General features: G+C 36.8%; 1 long non-coding RNA gene across 3 annotated transcripts in view; it reads left to right on the top strand.

Annotated features, from left to right (window-relative positions):
* LOC145683393 (uncharacterized) overlaps positions 1-20,339 on the top strand; it is a 459,015-nt gene that overhangs the window by 395,374 nt on the left and 43,302 nt on the right. For all 3 annotated transcript variants that reach the window (XR_014131074.1, XR_014131075.1, XR_014131073.1), the window contains exon 2: positions 5,826-5,934. This is a non-coding gene — a long non-coding RNA (uncharacterized LOC145683393). The remainder of the gene's footprint in view (positions 1-5,825; positions 5,935-20,339) is intronic.

Below are 20,339 nucleotides of genomic sequence, written 5' to 3'. Positions count from 1 at the left end.
ACTAAACAATTTAAATAAACAAGTTAGGACTGAACACCTCCCATCAATGAAAACAGGTTCGATACATTTTTTACCCCATTTCCACATCACACCATTATCTTACCTGTACCCTGCATCTCTCTTGCATCTATCCAATTAAGATTCGTATTAGCCCAGTACAAAACATTCTGCCCAGTACCGAGCACTTCTGCGGTAAAGAAATCCTTTGTTAAACAACAATCGCAACCGTTTTGAAGCTGTGAATGGATTCAGGATGTTATGTTTTCTTTTAGACTTATGTTTTATGTGTGAAGCAATGTATTGAAGGAAACTGTCTCTATTTCTTTCTTGAAGGTAGGACTGGATGCTAACTTTCCAGAAAAAAGATTGAAATTTTGCCTTTGGCTGGAGGTTGCAGTTCTGCAAGGAAAGCAGCCATCTTAAATGAACGACATCCTAATCGCGACCCGGTGAGAGAGAGTGCTGTACGAAAATCAATCCTCAAATTCAGGGCAACGGTAAATATTGATGATTAACCACAATCACTACAACCACGAACTGCAAATGATCATGACACATCATTAGCTATGTTGGGTGTATTGGTGAAAGGTCCTGCGAAGAGTGTGCTACGTCTATCAAGTGAACATAATGTTAGTGTCAAAATTGTTCAAAGAATATTAAGAAGGTATAAGTATCACCATTACAAATTGCAATTGAAACAAAAGCTGTCAGAAGTTGATCCTGATAGACAAATGGAGTTTTGTGAGTTTGCTTTGACCCAGACAGCTCATCTCCCAGTGTTTCGCAATAGCAAAGTTTTTAGTGATGACGTAAATTTCTACGTAACAACCAAAACGTTCGCTACTAGGCTAATAATAATCCTAATTGGATGTATGCACCAAAGATACAGGGTGCAGGTAAGGTAATTGTGTGGTACGGAATATGGGATGAGAAACTTATTGGACCTGTTTTCGTTGATGGGAGGTTGCTTCTACAGAATATGGGGATGAACATGAAAACACTGTTATGCCACTTTTGTTGAACGAGGAGAGAAGATTTCCACAATATTGAAAACAAGATGGGGCACTGCCGCACTATGGTCTGAAATGTAATTTATGGGTCAGTGGGTCGTAATGTAATCGATGGCGCAATGAACAGCTTTCCGGTTGCTGAAAAGGTACGCATGGAAATTGAGTTGCCAGCACCGTCCCTCTACCTAACTCCGCAGGATTTTTATCTTTGGGGGCACCATTATCCATTTTCTAACACTGTAAAATTAAAGACATTGGCCACCTGTAAAGGAGAATCTTTACGGGCTATGAACAAATATCACCTACTATGCTTCGCAGACTGCACAAACACTAGGTCGTACGATTAAGCATGTGCATACAACAGAAGGGTGGATATGTCATGTGACTGTAATTGCCTCATGTGTGTTAGCTCTATCTCTTCCTGATCAATAAATAACACGTAGTGTGAAATATTACAAAGCTTATTTTTCATTCTACCTTTATGATTTACTTCGAAATATTCGAAACATGACAGTGCACATTTCACATTTCACACATAAGATATAATAAACCTACGCACAACTTCAGAACCGTTTTCAGATTTTGGAAAAATAACTTTACCGTAGGGTTGCTCTTCGAACGAGGATGTTTAATATTTCACATGACTTGGCCGCCACTTAAAACAAACAAGTTAATCCCAAGATTCCGGCCATCAACATGGCGAAATACAACCTTAAGCACGTCATAACGTCTACCCCGTCCCAACAACAATGATCCCTTTACTTCCGATGTAGTGACTCATTCGAGTAGTGCGGGACAGTTGTCAGGTACTTTTTTGTTTTTCTGCCTAAGGTGTTTATAAATTATAATGTATACACCACGTCTTTGGATGATTTCAGTCAATTGTAGTTTATCTTTTAATATTACACAACTTTAAACAACTCGAAATTACACAACTTTAACAGACGAACATGAAATTAGCTGAACTGTTTGCTTCGCGTAGTGCTTTCAAACGGGTCAGATCAGGCTTTCATGGGTCAGGGGTCGAGTCGAGCCTGCTTGAGACACGGGTCGGGTCAGGTCACCAACGCTAAGGTCAGGACTGCTGTAGCCACGGGTCGGCCCGGGTCAACATTCTTATACGCCGTTTCGGCTACATCCTTCTCCGGTCGAGAGGATCGGGTCGAGTTGAACGCATAAGAAAGTTGACCCGAGCCGACCCGTGGCTAGAGCAGCGCTGACCTTACCTGTGACTCAAGAAGGTTCGACTCGAGCCCTGACCCGATGAAGCCTGACCTGATCCGTTTGAGAGCACTAGCTGCCGGCACTGGGCTCAGTAAACGTTGGTGTAGCTTCTAAAAGTGCTGAACACTTATGCTGTCAGCCAAATCAGTGTGTATATCGTGTAAATATTAACTTCCCTTTAGTTATTTAAAGTTAATTTAAAATAAAAGCGTAGTAAAATGTAAAAAATGATTTGTGATGTACAAAGTAGATATTCATATGAAAAGAGAAGTTGGGGCCAGCCGAGGATTGGGCGGACTGCACTGGACGATAGACGATATCTAATCTTTCTGCGCCATTAAGAAATGATATTATGACTTACGTATGTCAAGGAAAATCTTGCGTTTCGAAATCAATCGCAAATTTACCTCCAATAGCATTCTTTGTGTTGCATTGAGGCCACAAAATTACGTTTTTTTTCAAGTTTCCAACACTGAAGTCATGTCTCTTGTCTCACCTGCCACGCTTGGTGAGGGGAGTTGTCTGCTAAGAGCGAGGCGTACTTCCTCGAGATTATACAGCAATATTTAGACGAGTATGTGTATGTCGGATACAACATTTTCTTCTCGCCAAAGAGACAGGTACAGAGAGAGATTACGGCACATTCGCAAGCAGGCTCCCGACTGAAGTAAGTGGTATTTTTTACGTATCAAAGGGAGCCACAGATCAGCTATGACAAAATACGGATCTTCGTTAAGTAAAAAGATTTCTGGCATTCATATTAATATTATATTATATTGGGTTACAGTATGCAATTCAGTAGAAACTTTCAACCAATTTAATTTTAGAACTGATTTATGGGGATAGAAACTTACATTATATCTGCCAGTGCTTTAATTATTTAGGGTTTCACAGTTGACTTGAGATTAGTTTTTACTTATTGCACATGTATATATTTTGGGTTTTCTAAAACATGACACTCATTTTTTTAAATAAATGGTTTAAAATACTTACATAAAAAAGAATAGCACTATTAAATAACTGAAAGCACCAATTCCGGTATTATGTATGATTATAATAAAAATGATAATGCCAATTACACACAAGATGAGTTACTCTTAAAATCTTCCTACTTCACATATTTTGTAGTTAACGTTTTGCTTTTGTATGAATATATGGGATACGAATTATTGGTTCGAAGATAGACTTTTATATGTAATACATATGAAGAATGCCAAGTACATTTTTTTAATTATTTACAGTGGGCCCTCATTTCAGTTTAGCAACGTGGACCCTATGGTTGCTAGTCCGCCCCTGACTATTTTTTCTTTTCTTACGAATTTCTCTCTTTGTCTCTGACTATGGTCTTGTAAGTTGAGTCTTCTTTTTCTTATCCAACTTCTTTCTTTGTTTCTGACATTGTTTTGTAATATAATGTTTCATTTCCTTCTCCAACCTCCTACTACAACTACAGATGCTCCTTTCCTCCTTTGTCTTCTGATCTTTGGTTTTATTAATACTTCCTCCTCTTTTTCTCTTCTTCATTTTCCCTTCTTTCTCTTTTCCTTTTCTATACTTTGTCTTTTATCATTGCTTGGCGTGGCACTTTGTTAACGTTGGTTTTCTTTTACTTTACCTGCCAATACTTCTCTTCTCTACTTTTGCTAATCTGGTTGGTCACTTTTCCTTTCTTCGTTCTTTTCTTCTTCTTCCTCTTCTAACAACTGCTCCTTTACCAACCTTTCCAATTTTTCTTTGTTGTTTCTCTTCTCTCACTATCGAGGCTATTTAAAATTATATTCCTATGGGTAGTATGAGCTTTCTCGGTAGTATGAACTAAATATTTAATTCTTTCAAGGGTGGTATACTATTTTAATATAAGTCGTGATTGGATTTTGAATTTTCCATATTGACAACATATTTAAATATGGTTTAATATACATAGCGTATAACATCAATAAATGCTACAGTTCCAATTTACATAATCTATAGCAAAGTATACATACTACACTCATGTGGAAAATTTGAGAATAATGAGAAAATACATAGACAACAGTTTTTGAGAGTATGGTAAATGCATGATATAATTTATCCTGTTAAACATAAATGGCTACTTGACACGCGTAACTCCCTATGATGCCGCTTGGTGATGCTGTATACACCCATTGAACGGTTGTTGGTGATGAGCGCTGATTAAACACGCACGCACTTGTGTTCGAGACGTTAGAGACTCGTGAATCAATGCTGAATTACCTGATATAGTGGCAGTGTACGTGTAGGAGAATGGTGCAAAAAGACATTATTGATGATATAATGCGTTTAAGAATCATCGGACAACTCGAGAGGGGTCAGAAAAAAGACGTATGTCTCTTGTGAATTGATGTCCCACAAAGTGCCATCTCGAGGATTTGACGAAGATTCCAAAGGGGCGAAAACTTCTCTCGGAGGTTCGGCGGAGGTCGTCCAAGAAGCACCAGTCACTAGGAAGACCGTTTCTTACGCCAGGCTCAACAGACACTGCACCGCCTTAGATCTCTCTAGGACCTTCCAGCTGCTACAGGAACGTCAGATTATAGAACGTGTCAAGATTTATAGTGTACAGACGGTTAGCTGAGGGACACTTGTATGCCATAAAACCAGCAAGGTGTTGAGGAAAAGAAGAGGTCGGTTGAATTGATCCAGAGGACACCATTTATGAACACTATAAGAATGGCGTCATGTCCTGTTCACAGAAAAATCCACGTTAATTCTCACCAGTGATTCTAACGTGAGTTCATCTGAAGAGAAGCAAGAACACTGTTTCTTCCAGCTAACATGACTACTGTAAATTAGTACAGGGGAGACTGAATCATCCCGTGGCCCTGTACACATCTTTATATCATTCCACGGGGTACCGTCAAAGGTGCAATGTAGCGGGATGACATCTTGTTCCAATACGTTTGTCTTTTTCGGGGCACAGTGGGTCCTGATTTCATTCTAATTGATTATAACGCACGTCCTCATCGCGCTGACGGAGTGGATGAGTACCTTGAGCACCAGGATATCAGGCGATTCAACTGGATCAGTTGCTCACTGGATTTGAACCCCATCCAGCATGCCTGGTACATGCTTGGCAGGCGAATTGTACGTGGTCAAATGGCACCAAGATACACTCCTTAGCTTCAGGGACACTTGTACAAGAATGGCAAAACATACCCCAGCAACGTCCTGATAATCTCATTCTCAGCATGCAATCATGTTGTGGTGCATGTGTAGCAGTGCCGGGCGATCACACACAGAATAGATGTCCTCTATCATACTCGTAACCTAGTATGGTCTATTACTGAATTTTCCTATGCTCATGCATTTTCGTCTCTGTTGCCCATCCTCTGCATTCTCTTCCAGTGTTTTCGGACTATATATCTTTGCAAATGAACATTCCAATAATATACGGCTGATTCGCTTTTCTCTGAGTGCATAAATCATGCAAATAGCATTATTGTTAAGTTTTGCAGATGAGTGTATATATAGGGTATACTAAGTGTATAACAACTAAATATTCTATAGTTTAAGTAGACGTGGACGAAGTACATTATTTAGTATCTAATACATATATCATACTATATTTTGCAGAATAACAGCACTCTCGCTGGAAAACTAGCACGGCTATTATAGTGATCTGCTGTAGTGTTTTGAAGAAAACTTCACGTCAACAGTGTATTCTCTTCGATTCTTGCGAAAGGTATGTTTCAATTCCTGTTTTTCATGTTTCGTTTTAATTTATAAAAATCTGCACTGAACTATGTTTTGCAAGTCTCAAAAATTGAATGTGCATTACTTTTAAATTATTCTTTTGTAACGTTTAACCCTTATCATACCAAGGTAACTTTATCAACGTACGTAACCAAGAGGGCTCTAAAGAACCCCATTACTTTTAGACTCTATATTTTTTCATCAGTGTCATTTTGATGCTTCTTCTCACATTTTCAATCTTAGGCTTCGTAAGATCCTCAATGTTATAAATCTCGAATATATATATAGTGTTTCGATAAATGTGTAAGCCTAATAATTACATGAACACCAATATTACTTCATCGATATCGACCGCTGTTTGTAAATTGTTTTACATCAACACTTAGATTACCCTGTTACTTTTAACATACGTAAATAGTGGTTAAGTACGTATATACGGAATGTGTAAAAACGTACTTCAAAAAACACATTTACAGTTTAAAGTGTTACTATATAAATTTTGATTTTTTCATCGTTCCTTTATTGTACATATTAGTGTTTCTTATGCAGAGAATGATAACCTGTGCTACATTCTTATATATCCGTGCTTTACTGTTGAATTTACGAAATAGATTACAATATTTGTAATTGCAATACTATACAACACTACATTTTACAATTATGGTACATATTTAGCAATTTCTACTCTACAGTGAAATAAACTGTTCTTGATCCTATACAAATATGAAGCTTGCATTTTACGAGTTGGAACAACATTCCGAGCAAACACTGCAAGTTTGGACTTTCCTGTGATTTTTGTACATAAATCAATTGCAATTATTACACTTTGTGTTTACCTTCTATTTATCGTCGTCCTTTCTTCTGCTTCTGTAATTTTTGGTTAGTTGAGATCTAACTTTGGGATGCTTGTACTCCTGTTGCTTCTATGGCCTTCAACACATAAATATGTAATCCAAGGGGATCAGCAGCTCTTCGGGCAATATTTGTATTTATTAGTTGATTTCTGAACTTAACAAGAAGTGGTATCTTTTATAATGCCATTTTTTGCTTCCAGTCTGGGTTTTTCAAGAGCCAAATGACAAATGTATTTAGTGCTGCAATGTCAATTATTTCATAAATTGTCTACAAGCATCTGGATGTGCTTCTAGAACATGTATATTCCTGAATCAATTTGTCTGCGTTGTCGACTCCTCCTTTAGGTTGCTTGTAATAAAGAATCATCATTGGATTTCGTTTTTCATAATCGGACTAATAATCATCAATGGTTTGTGTTAATAGCACACGAACCACTTTATTTTTCGTGAGGACGTAGCCGATCGTGATCATATGATCGGAGAAGAGAAATATTGGTGATAAAATCTCCCTGTCCTTTGGAATGTACATGATCTGAACTGTGTCTGTTTTTTTATTAACCTGAGGGGCCCAGTAATATCAACAGAAATTCTGCAGTGATATAGACGTATTGTAAAAAAATGTCCGTTGTGACACCTCTTCCTGTTCAGTGCCAAGACTATATCAAGTCGAATATAACTTGATGTGCCAAATTTTTCTCTGGAACATTTGGGGGAGATTTCCCTGTATGCACTTATAAATTGTATAGATACAATGACTTTAAATCAGCTATAGGCCAGAGTTTGATGCCATACTTCGTTGGCATTGAATTCATGAACTGTTTGAAGGAACAAGTCCAGAAAACGCCATAAGATGTTCATCAACTGTAACATATTGAACGGTTCATAGGAGTTCTTGCAGTTTTCAACGAAGTGGTCTCAGACCTCCCTGTTAGCTGGAAGCTTCTCACTCATTTTTCGATTAGCACGTTTAGTTTTATCACAAAATCCAATGAATTTCCACATATGTGAAAATCTAGCCCTTGACATTGTTGATGTGAAAACAGCACGTCGAATGCTTTCGTCTATGCTCTACACTTGGATAATGTTTTATTTTGTGCAGCGCAGAGCTCCACTAAAACACTGCTGTCAGTAAAACAACAAAGAAAGCTAGAAGTTCAACTCGATCCTAATTTTTCCAAACTTTAGCTTTTCCTGGAACAATGTTTTGTTAAATTTGTTGTTTGTTTGGACGGCTTCCTCATTCGTGTACTTTCAAATGATATCCATCATGTCTTCGTCATCTAAGAGTTTGAATACATAAAGAATATCATTTGTATTTCAAACGACTCTTGTAGATGCTGGAGCCCCTTTTACAATATTGCATCGTGGTCCACGGATCAGGGTGAACCTGAAATTTTCCAAATTCTCACGCATTTTACTACAGATTTCTCATCATTATCTGGAATTGTATCGTTGCCACCAACAGCACTATCTTGTTCTATATTTACTTCTAAATTGTTTTCAGTTCTGCGTCATTCCGCCGACCGGTATAAATTAATCATCTGAATCACACAACGTATCCTCTGCATTACTAATTTGAAGCATTTCTAACAAGTCAGAAATTCTATCATCTTTAACAAATGTTCTCTGTACAATATTGCCCTTACACAGCTGTCGACCATTTATCTACAAACTAGAGTGATAAAATGATATATCAAATTTGGCCCGCTTTTCCTCAGAGTTTCTGCAAGTTTGTAAGAACGCACAGTAAATGCACACTTTTTATGCAAATTACCGATCTTGTTTGTTAATAAATTTAGGTGTGTATATAAAATATATTCTGTTGTCCGAAATCACATATGACAAACAGACCACGGTGTCCTGCCTAAGACATTTTAATTAACAGCATATTGGAAAAGAACATAAAATATCATGAGGGGTCCTCGGAGGACCCAAATTCAGTTATTCATTATTTTAAAATCTAACTGATTCAATTCCTTGAAATGTTTTCTTTTCACAGCTAGTGATCGAATGAAGAAAAGCATATGAGTTTGAAATATCTCTTTCTGTAACTGTTCTTGATTCTTTCTTCTTTTAACTTTGAAGCTTAATATATTTTTCGGGATAAAATTTGATTCATGTATTAAATAGAAAACATTTTAATTTTCACACGTCAATCTATTTTTAAAGTAATTTTTATTGATACTTTTTATGGAGGGTAAACAGAACGATCAAACACGTACATAGTACTCTCGTCCATCACGCGGTACGAATGGTAAACTACTTTGAAGGTCGGAAAATATAATGACAACAGTTATGTGGTCTTTTTGATGTGCATGTATTTAAAGAAATATCCCTACGGAATAGTTTAAATTAGAAAATTGAGTATTATCACTGTAATTAAATTGCAATTGCCGATTAAATAAAAATGTAATTAACTACTTTGTCGTCATGCATAGTAGAATCTATTCAATGAAGTTTCTAAATTACTAAATCAATTTCACTCATAAATAGGGTCATGGAAAATTATACTACAAATAATAAAACTACAACTACAAATAATCTATTGCCTATATTAATTTTTAAAATGCAGCAATAATGCATACTTCATTTGGAAAACATGGAATTGTCCAAAAGTGATTGCTTGAAATTATGTTCTTTGAATTCATAACGGTTACAACGATTTTTATTCTTGGAGAATATATATCAAAAGAGAAGTATGAATATTAAACTTCCTTAATTTGTGAGCTATATTTGATAACGACAGCAAGATATGATACCAGTTCAACCTATAATGCAATTCCTAATCTATTCTCTTAAAAATGACGCAGGAACATATTAGTCATTATCAAATATCTAACAGTTATAACCATTTGAAACTTGAAGGATATCTGTTGGCAGCTGATGGATGACGCCATTTCTCTACTTCATCAAGTACACTACCTTGGAAATTTTACTACATTTATACATCGCTAAAGTGGAACCAAGACAACAAATTTCAGCTTGCTGGTGTAACTTTCTACCTTCAGGTTTATTTTTACTGAGATAATCTTAATGTTAATGTGTTTTTTGACTCTTGATACTTGGCAATAGATAGTAGAGCAATCCCTCGCATATTTTTGCATCCATGAAGAGTCAAAATTTATCCAGATAATTCGAACATTTTGCGATGAAAGTTCTTAACCAAGTAAAGGACTTGACTGCACTATTCGTTTTTACTTGTTAATTTTCTTCATCATTTACTTTTCTTAGTTAATTCATGGGCAAGACAGAGAATTTCAAAATATTATTTTCAGAAATTTTATTTTACCGGTAAACTGATTCAAAAAAGAAATTGAAATCGCAGTACAAAAAAAAAATTGATTTTTGGATGTGAAATAAAATACAGAATTACTTTTTCTTCACGTTTCAATACATTTATTTTTTAGCATGTGAAATAGGATACAGAATTTCTTTTTCTCCATTTTTGTATACATTTAGTTTTCTTCAAAGAAAGACGTGTCCGTTACCGGTACAAATTGTGTAAAGAGAAAATAAAACATATGAATATACGTGGTAATATTTATTTTGTTTCATGTAAAAGAAGAAAAAACAGATCATTAACATATAACAAGAACATAAATTAACTGATCCAGAGAGAGTGAGGTGAGAAAAAAAAAGCAAATGTGGCGTACCTGAATTACTGTTTTTCTCCACTGGTTTCTGCAAAGTAACGTTATCTTCTGCACCTGAGTTTGTTTCCGCTGTGAAGTCAAAAGGAACTCGGGCATCGATGAAGCATGTCTCGTGTTGCTGTTGACTCTTTGCCTGTTTTTGGGAGATGATGGTGGTGAGATTAAGGAAAAATATGGCTGTTATTCTGTTTTAGCTTTTTATATCCATAGGGCAATGTTTCGTATGTACCTGTTATTAATCGGCGTTTTTTATAATTGAAACTGTACTTCTTTTCTTCAGGTTTTGTGATAAGATTATGATCCTGGCTTCTGTAAATTTTGTGTGGTGTGCTAATGGAGATTTTTCACTGGATTCATTAAGGATCAATGGCTCCAGACTATTGAAATTTAACTTTTGGCTTGCTGTATAATTGAGTATGAATCTACGAAATTTGCATATATAACTGGTTGATTTCGTGTCGGGGTCGTAGATTTCTAAAGCGTATTGTTTTGCGCCACAAGACATGATTTTTTAAATGTATGCTATTGGTCCAATTGATTCCAGTTCATTTATCATTGAACAAAGAAATACTTCTGGATCTATTGTGAGCTTTGATGGTCGCTGTGTGAATATCACGGTATCTGTATCTAAATATAGTACTCTTTCTTGCAGCAATTCTAAATATTTGTAGAGTTTCAGAGGAGCTTGAAACGCCGTAAATGCTCCAAGGATAACATTAGCATTGTGATTTTGTACTGGAACATCATCTTCATACACCCAATAAAGATATAACAACGAATCATTAGCAGGTAAAATTTGGTTACTTGTATATCTGGAACACTTATTTTCTGATAGTGTTCTTTGGGGTCGTTAATGATGGTCGTTTGGCAGAAAGTGTCTCTTAGAGCGAGACGTCCCCAGAAGGCATTCAAACAGAGTTTTGCAAGATACTACGTGAAGAATTTGTCATTATGTTTGCTCCATTTAAAGTTATGCCTTCAGGCTTTGTACTATTTGAATATACTGCTGCTTTTCTTCTCCGGTGACGCAACTGGCCGGACATCCAGTAGCTTCTAGCTTAGAATTCAAAAATATGTTAGTGTATTCGTTGAATAATTCGCCACTCTTGGTTTCAGGATCATATACGGGGATGTCGTAATCCCAAATTTCGTAAATTTCAATTACTTGATACCCAAGTTCAATGGCTTTTTGAATTTCATAGGACACCCACGTTCCTGTTAGACTTCGTTCACTGTCGGAATGTGTACATTCAGAACCTTTATTTAATGGTGTGGCACAGGCAGCACAAAGTGGAAACAATAACTTCTTATTTGAGCGAAATGGTAGTACTGGATGAAAGACATTTTTGCTAGGCAAAATCTTTAACTTGATTAAGCCGTTGCCATCTTGAATGGCGGTCGTTTTTATATCTCCCTGTAGGTAAATTTGTGGGTGTTCTATTGCATACCGTCCACATTTATTGACATATGTATACAGTCATATTCAAAAATTTAATTTCTTCGTCTTCATTTTCATTTGCGACGTGATACAATTTAATTCCATTAACGAGGCCATAATAGAGGCTGTCTCTTGGATTTAACGGTGTTTTATTAGTATAAGACACATTTTGTGTACTATATATGCCATGGATCGTAATAATTTCATTTTACGCTGTGTTCTCTCGTATCGATAGTTCATAGTTTCATTGGAGTTCTCAGAAATGGGCTGATCATTACCTGTAGGGACACAGAGAGAACAAGCGTTGACCCTACAACCTTAAAATTCATACACGTGTTCCTCTTCAGTGTTGTGATGTTTATAGTAGCCGTCCAGATGAAAACCAGCCGTAAAATCTTTTTTTCCTCTTGCTGCATGTAGAATTGGATGTCCATCCTTTTCTTCAATGTAGGCAAGCCACTGCAAAGCAATCCGTGACTAATTGTTTCTGTGATGGTATCCTCGTGCAGGAAGAATGCTAATAGTATTGGGTTTTAAGAAATTTCGTCGAAATACTGAATTGCACGCACTCGCTAAAGTGATAGCCTCAAAGAATGGATGGACGTGGGTTTTTTGTTCAAAAGTGGTCATGAAAGATATACAAGAGAAATTCGAAGTACGTAAACGTCCTGGACACAATATTTTATCAATTCTTCTTCTAAAATAAACTATCGTTCTGGTGTTCGTTGTACCGTATCATGAATTTCTCTTGTTCATCCACTTTCATTTCATTTGCACCATAATAATGAGTGTCCGGTAATTTTCCCACATACGATTGATTTGCAGCAGTATTAAAAAAGTGTGGGAAATATCCTTTGGTCGCTGGTGAATGAATGGCCTTGGATAATTTACTTAAAGCCATTGGCATGAAATTTTAGGAGTCGATAAACGAGAAGTGATTCACTTTATGTTTAAAATTTTTGCTGCCTTCAAGATTTCATGGTAGGTTTCAATTCATGTTCTTTCACTCAAGATTTAAGAATAAAATGACCATCACATCCCTTAGAGTTATGTGCCAAAGTTACAATAAGTTTGATGTTGGGTCGTGGTTGACGTAAGAAAAGCATTGATCGGATCATCTTGAAAAATGTGTTCCCGCTGTCCACAAACTTCATACGAGTGGTGTATATCTTCATCTTGAACACAGTTGTAACATATTTGTTGGACCACCAGTAAATTGGGCTTTTGAATAAACGTGTCTCCATCAAAGGAAATATATTGTGTGGCTTCAATATCATAAAAGACAATCATAGCCTTTTTATCATGTAACACTGATTGAACTCCAGGCTTTAATTGAGTCGTATCAGGCTTCATGTAACATTGGTGGGTAGACACACGTTTACCCACGTCTTTATGACACACATTACAAAAAATATCTGTACATTGGTGTTCCCTTTCACCTGTATGGATAATCGAATAAATGCGTAAACATTTTTACCACTGTTTCACCATCTTGCATATTGCCTGTTTTTTATGACATGGTATAGTCAGATGATTTGTATAACATACGAGGGTTGGGGCAAAAGTCATGGCAACTATTTTTTTTCTTGAAGATACCAGTCCGGTTGGAAAATCTGACATATACATACGAAAGGACAAGGTGTTACCTACATGTGTGGACAATGAATACCACTGAAATATCGTAACACACTAATTTATTACGGTAGTATACAGGGCTATATGGCCTTCACGGTGCAAAAGAATCACAACACAGTACGCATACAGTTGACATGACAAACCTGAGCATAGAGATCTTCAAAGTAGTCCCCTGCTACTTGCACCACGCGCTGCCAACGATGTTTGAGGCGTTGAATACCATCCGCCTCAGCTTTTGCCACACCATGTGTGAATCGGGTCACCTGTTCGCGCACAGCATTAGCAATGTCCTCGCGTGTTGTAAACCGCCTACCACAAAGTGGTTCCTTAATCTTTCGAATGAGATCAAAGTCACGGGACGATATGTCAGGAGAGTACGGTGGGTGGATGACGACACGTGCCATGTCGGTCCGCACATTGACCGGTCGTCCCGAACGTTGCTCATCACTGATTGACACACGTGCTTGCTGAAACTTTCCTACCCACTGTGCTACTGTCCGATATGGTAGGGCATAATTACCAAGCGTTTCCACTAATTCACTGTGACATTCCATCGCATTTCACCCTCGGAGAACGGCTATTTTGATGTAAGCGCGATGCTCAACACGGGTTACTTCCATCTCGCACGACACTCACCAACTGACTGATTTCACAGACCTCGCTGTGCTACTACCAGCTATCACAAAGCCATCTGTTGTTCTGCATACACGCTATGCCTGCAGAACTTCCACACGACACATAGAAGTTTGTGATCCGCTCACATATCTGCAAGAAAAAAAATAGTTGCCATGACTTTTGCCCCAACCCTCGTATTTCACCATAAAATTCACGATTGCATTCTCGATACTGCTTCTCCGTATTGGACTTACTTCATGGCGGTTTCTGCAAACATTTCTCACACATGGCCGAACAGTTCATTACGTGTCTATTAAGATGATCATATTTGTTGTGGCATCCAACACAGTAGTAGTTGGTAGAAAAAACGAACGTTAATGATGTGATGATGTCGTAATGAGAATAGATGCACATTAAATTGATTGGAATCATTTCTTCGCCACCAGGCCCTTCATACAGAATATTTTCTCCGGAAATGCTTGTGTATACGGTAAGTTTATAATCGGTCAAGTAGCGTTGCAACTGTCGCAATTCTTCCACAGATCACCCATGCTCTAAATTCACTGATGATCTAGACAAAAGTTCATGTACGTCTGGGATGACAACACACTTCCTCTGATCCTGATATTGTCTGTACAGTTTCTTATTTGTATCCTTATATTTCTTCAGGCCCGTAACAAACACAATCGCGTAAGCTAAACATTTCTTGTCGGTGTTTTTTACTCGTAAAATGCCATTCCTGCGTTTTAGTAACTCGTTATTTGATAAAAGATCTTGACGCACTAATCCACATCCACGGGACAAATCCACATGATGGAAATGTGCAGTGAACGGTTCTTTCATGAGAAAACTATCGTTACTTTGAAGGATGCGGTCGAAGGAAGCCTATAAAGTTTCCAGTGTCATATTACTTGCACGCCTGAAAGATAAATAAAACGGCTTGTTCTTCTCATCATGAGGTAAAATTGATAATCCAACCATCGATGATTCGTCGACATTTTCCAATAATAATCCAGCAGCTAGGAAAGTCCTGTTGGGAATTTGAGAGCCAGAAGGTTTGTTTGTTTTATCGAGTTCTACTATCTTTAGTGTTTAAAAAAAATGGTCACATGTTCTGAATCATGGTCATTATTGCGCAATGGCCGCCATCTTGAATATTCCTTTCGTATTCACTACATTTTTCTTAAATACATCTAGCTCAAGCTATAATTGTCACAAAGTTATCAGTTATACCTCGTTCGATTTGCAATAGTATAGACTTTTAGGTGACGTTATTCACTTGTCAGTAATACAAACAAGAGGGAAGTAAATGAGGAAAATTTTGAAAATTTCCCTCAAAATTTTCCCTTTTATCGATTTTTTGCTATTGTTATATGGCAATGCTGAGTTCTAGGCGAGAAAGAAAAATTACATACTTTTCCTGTAATGTGGTAAATATGTACTGAAAGTTTTGTCTTGATTGGTTCACTAGCAGAGGAGTAATAAAATATTTTGTATTTTATGATTTTGGTCGCTCTAACAATCTTTGGATTTAATGAAAGTACTTTTGTCACATAGAAAGACCTCCAGCTCAGACTGTAATTGCCGCAGAGATACAAATAATATCAAGATCTACTTTTAATGATATAGGCCTTTAGGTGGCTTGGCAGAAGTGCGTATGGGAAGGATCAAAAAATGAGGAAAATACGCTTAAAAGTTTTTATTTTTCTCTGTAGCAGGTTGTGTGTAGGTTGGCAGCACTGTTGGAGTCTTACTATGACCAAAAGTCGAGGTTAACGTCGAAGCCGTCAATAAAGCGAAGATTGATGATTTAAAGGTAAGTGATTCAAGATTTTCTTCCTATGCTGCAGTTATGATGATGTACTATGCTGCAGTTATGATGATGTACTACGTCAAGATCAAATGCTAGCAAACAGAACTATTATTAGGGCTAAAGGACACCATTTTCCCATACCTCCATCAATAAAACCCAACATTTTGGTTCGAGGTGCTATGGACAATTTCGACAGAGAAGAAGCTACATTTTTAGGAATGCATGGAACACACGACACAGCACTTGTCTTGTTTCAAGACCATCATCTCAGTGATAAACTTAACTTCTCGTTAGAAAAACCTAATAATCCAGAGAGATACCTGGGAACGTTTGGCAATGGTGTCACTTCACGAACTGGGACTTGCATGTGTGCAGCCTAAGAGAGTGTTTGCCACTTTTCTTCTCATTTGACAGAACAAATTATGCACGGTGGTGTACTCTATATTACCACGATTGCTTAAAACTAGAACAAGAACATCCTCTGATCTATAATGAGTTTAAGAACGGCCATTTCACAGTTCAACAAAGTAACAATAGATTTAGCAGCGTTGCATTGGATCAAACACTAGAGCAACACTACAATAAGCCAGCCAAGGGATCTGGAGGCATAATCGGAGTAACCAGACGAAAAGAAGCCGTGACAAAACACGATCTTATCAAACATGAGAAAGAAAATATAACATACTTTTTGAAACGGTTTTGTGGCCTTAATGAAGACGATGAATATGCTCTTCATTATGAGTTTTCGAAGTCTTTAACAATTCAAGAGCAGCAAAATATTTCAGAGATGATAACTCTTGTGCTTGAGACAGGAAATCCCTTTTCGAAAGTTGATAGTTGTGGAATTTCTAACATTATAAGTGGAACAAAGATTGATCAAGTAATAGCTGAGTACTTACTCTCTATGCAAGGAAAAGGAGATACTAGCTACAAAAACTTCGTTCAAGAAAGGCTTACTGACAAATCCAAAGGTATTCTAGATCCCATACATAAACAATTTCCAAAGACAAAGAAACACATATCTGCAACCAAGACGGCACTCCAAGAAACAAATAATGCTATTCGGTTCATAGAAATAGCATGTTCAAGAAATGTCGATATTGAGAACAGTACTAGAATATGAGCTTACATCTACATCGTATTATTTAACAGATGATGGGTTCTTAAAGAAAGCAGATAAAGCACAACTCAGCAAAGAACTTGAAAAACACTTTTTAAATAAGAATGATGTAGTTAGTCATCTACCAACGCAGGAAACGAGAGCAGCAATGGTGATTGACTTTATGGTATACGCGCGAAAAGTCTATGTCAAACGACTTATGTGTAAGACGTTTGGAGACTACTTTGACTATTTGGAAAATATTTTTAAAACTCACCGAAGGTTGTTTGCGCACTGACATAGTGTTTGACTTGTATCAAGATAAAAGTATCAAAAACTGGAAGCGACTGAGGCGACAAAAAAATGTTTATACTATTGATGTGATTCCTAGTAACCCAAATGCACCCCTTCCTGTCAACATGGATACTTTTTGGGCTCAAGCCAGAACAAAGCACGTTTCCAAGAACTCTTCATTGAGTGGATTGTCGATCAAGGAAATTCTATAAAATCTTTGTATTTGGGAGGAGGTCACAAACATAACCCAAAGCTATGCCTGAAATTGACCGAATGATCTGTTCGTTTGGTACCAGATCTTTACTGTGAATGTGAGGAAGCTGATGATAGAATCATGAAACACATCCAACACATGGTCGAAACTGATTCCATTGAAAGAGTTATGATTGCCTCAGTAGATACAGATGTTAAGATTTCCGCACTATATCATTTCAAAAAGAGTTATAAAAAATGTGGCCTGAAAGAACTGTGAGTTGTCAAAGACACACGACCCCGACCATCTATGAGGTACATACCACTTCACAAAATGACGGAGAAAATGGACGACGCACTTTTATATGTTCTTCCTGCTGTTCACAGTTTAACTGGTTGCGATGCCACAAGTAAGGTTGGGACAAAACTTATGGCACTTAAAACAGCAATGACACCAGGAACCCTGTTGAACAATTTTGGGGTTGCTCCCTTGGATGAAGGAATGATACAAAATGCCGAGCTTTCTATCGCCAAAGTACTTGGTTCATCAAAAACAAACTGTGATATGGTACGATTTGAACAATACCACAAAGCAAAAGCTATCAACTTTTCTCAACTATGTCCACCATCATCAACGATAGTCTTTCATATACAGCGTGCATATCTTCAGTGCTACATATGGATGACTGTGCTGGATGAAGCCCAACCACTGAATCCACTAGAGTATGGTTACATAGAAGAAGCAGGATATCTTAAGCCAATAATAACGACTGGATATTTCAGACCTCCTGAATTTCTCTCTCCTTGTATGTGCAAGACATGTGCAAAAGTTAATGTTTGTCCTTGAAGAGTGAAAGAAATACCGTGTTGTCCATTCTGTAAATGTAAAGTGAAGAATATGTGTGTAAATGTGGGATGAAAGTGTCAGTTTATCAGACATTTGTGGACTGTTATGTAAAAAGATTAATAAATTGCTGTTTGAAAATATCACTTGATATCAAATTTGGAACACATTTCTTAATTACGAAACATGAAATGTTACGATTTTTTTTAAAAAAAAATCTGTCTTCACTTTTGAATTAAATATTGGGTATTAATGTTTAGTGAATTTCTAGTAGTTCCACTTCTATCTTTTAATGTTTCCACATCATTAAAGGAAAATATTTCGTATGAATTTTATATTTATTTCCCTTATACTTCCTTGTCATAAGTTATAATGGCACATATGTTAGATTAATCCCACCATTTATTACTCTAATCAAACAAATTATAAAAGGAAATATTATTTGTACCTCTGCGGCAATTACAGTCTGAGCTGGAGGTCTTTCTATGTGACAAAAGTACTTTCATTAAATCCAAAGATTGTATTTTATGATTTTGGTCGCTCTAACAAAATATTTTATTACTCCTCTGCTAGTGAACCAATCAAGACAAAACTTTCAGCATATATTTATCACATTACAGGAAATATATGTAATTTTTCTTTCTAGCCCAGAACCCAGCATTGCCATATAACAATAGCAAAAAATCGGTAAAATGGAAAATTTTGAGGGAAATTTTCAAAATTTTCCTTCTTTACTTCCCTCTTGTGTGTATTACTGACAAATGAATAACGTCACCTAAAAGTCTATACTATTGCAAATCGAACGAGGTATAACTGATAACTTTGTAACAATTACAGCTTGAGCTAGATGTATTTAAGAAAAATGTAGTGAATACGAAAGGAATATTCAAGATGGCGGCCATTGCGCAATAATGACTATGATTCAGAACATGTGACCAATTTTTTTTAAAACACTAAAGATAGTAGAACTCGGTAAAACAAACAAACCTTCTGGCTCTCAAACTCCCAACAGGACTCTCCTAGCTGCTAGACTAATAAGTAATCCAACATATGTTTAAAGGAAGTCTGAACCCACTCAACAATATCGGTGTCACTGGTCGGAGCATTGATTTGAATTTCAAGCATTCGTCCTTCAAGATTAAAACGCCGATAATATCTATTGATATCTCGCAAAACAGTAAAGCCAGAAGTAGCCATATTCAGATAGGAAAAGGTAAGGTAAAACAAAAAGGAGTAGGCGAAAAACAAATATTTAAACGAGAAAAGAAAAAAAGCACGAATTAAAATTGAATTCCCGGATCAGAATTCGCTTGCATGTTTACCAGAGAGAGAGACAGAGAGAGAGAGAGAGAGAGAGAGAGAGAGAGAAACGTTTAACGGTATCAAAATGACTACACCATCAGTCCTAAAAGAATGATCATAACTCGAATTGTCATACTGCTGAAACGTTTTATTAATACGTTTTATTAGTTATTATTAGGACCAACATCAACATGTAACTGACCTACGATTCTCTAGTGATAAAAAGAATGAATGAAATTGTTTTTCTAACTATGCTGAGAGAATCATTGTAGTAAGCATTTTCTCCCTTGACACTGAACTTTAAAACGTTGGCGAACATGAAACCAAAATCAACCAAATATGTTATTTCTCGTTCTTACGTCTAATGTGTGGGATTCCTAATTCGATCCCCGGTCAAGAAAGTGAGGGTACTCCCAGTAATTCCACCATTTGCTCTCCCATAGGCTAAATATTTCATGCTAAAATAAAACAGTGATAACAATTTTATTCTCTAATACCTTTTAAGTAATACTCCACGAATATTAAGTAACGCTGTTGATAAACTCTTAATAACTTACCCCAAATTCAAGGAAAGGAGTAAAGTCACGCTCTCACAAAAGGTACACCTTCGTTCATTCACGATCTTCGTGGAAATAGGACTTGAAAAGTGAAATTG

Source organism: Thermobia domestica, chromosome 4 (genome assembly GCF_964235325.1).
Source record: "Thermobia domestica chromosome 4, izTheDome1.hap1.1, whole genome shotgun sequence".
NCBI classification, from domain to species: domain Eukaryota; kingdom Metazoa; phylum Arthropoda; class Insecta; order Zygentoma; family Lepismatidae; genus Thermobia; species Thermobia domestica.
Note: the sequence above shows the minus strand (reverse complement) of the source record. Positions and strands in the feature narration are given on the sequence as shown.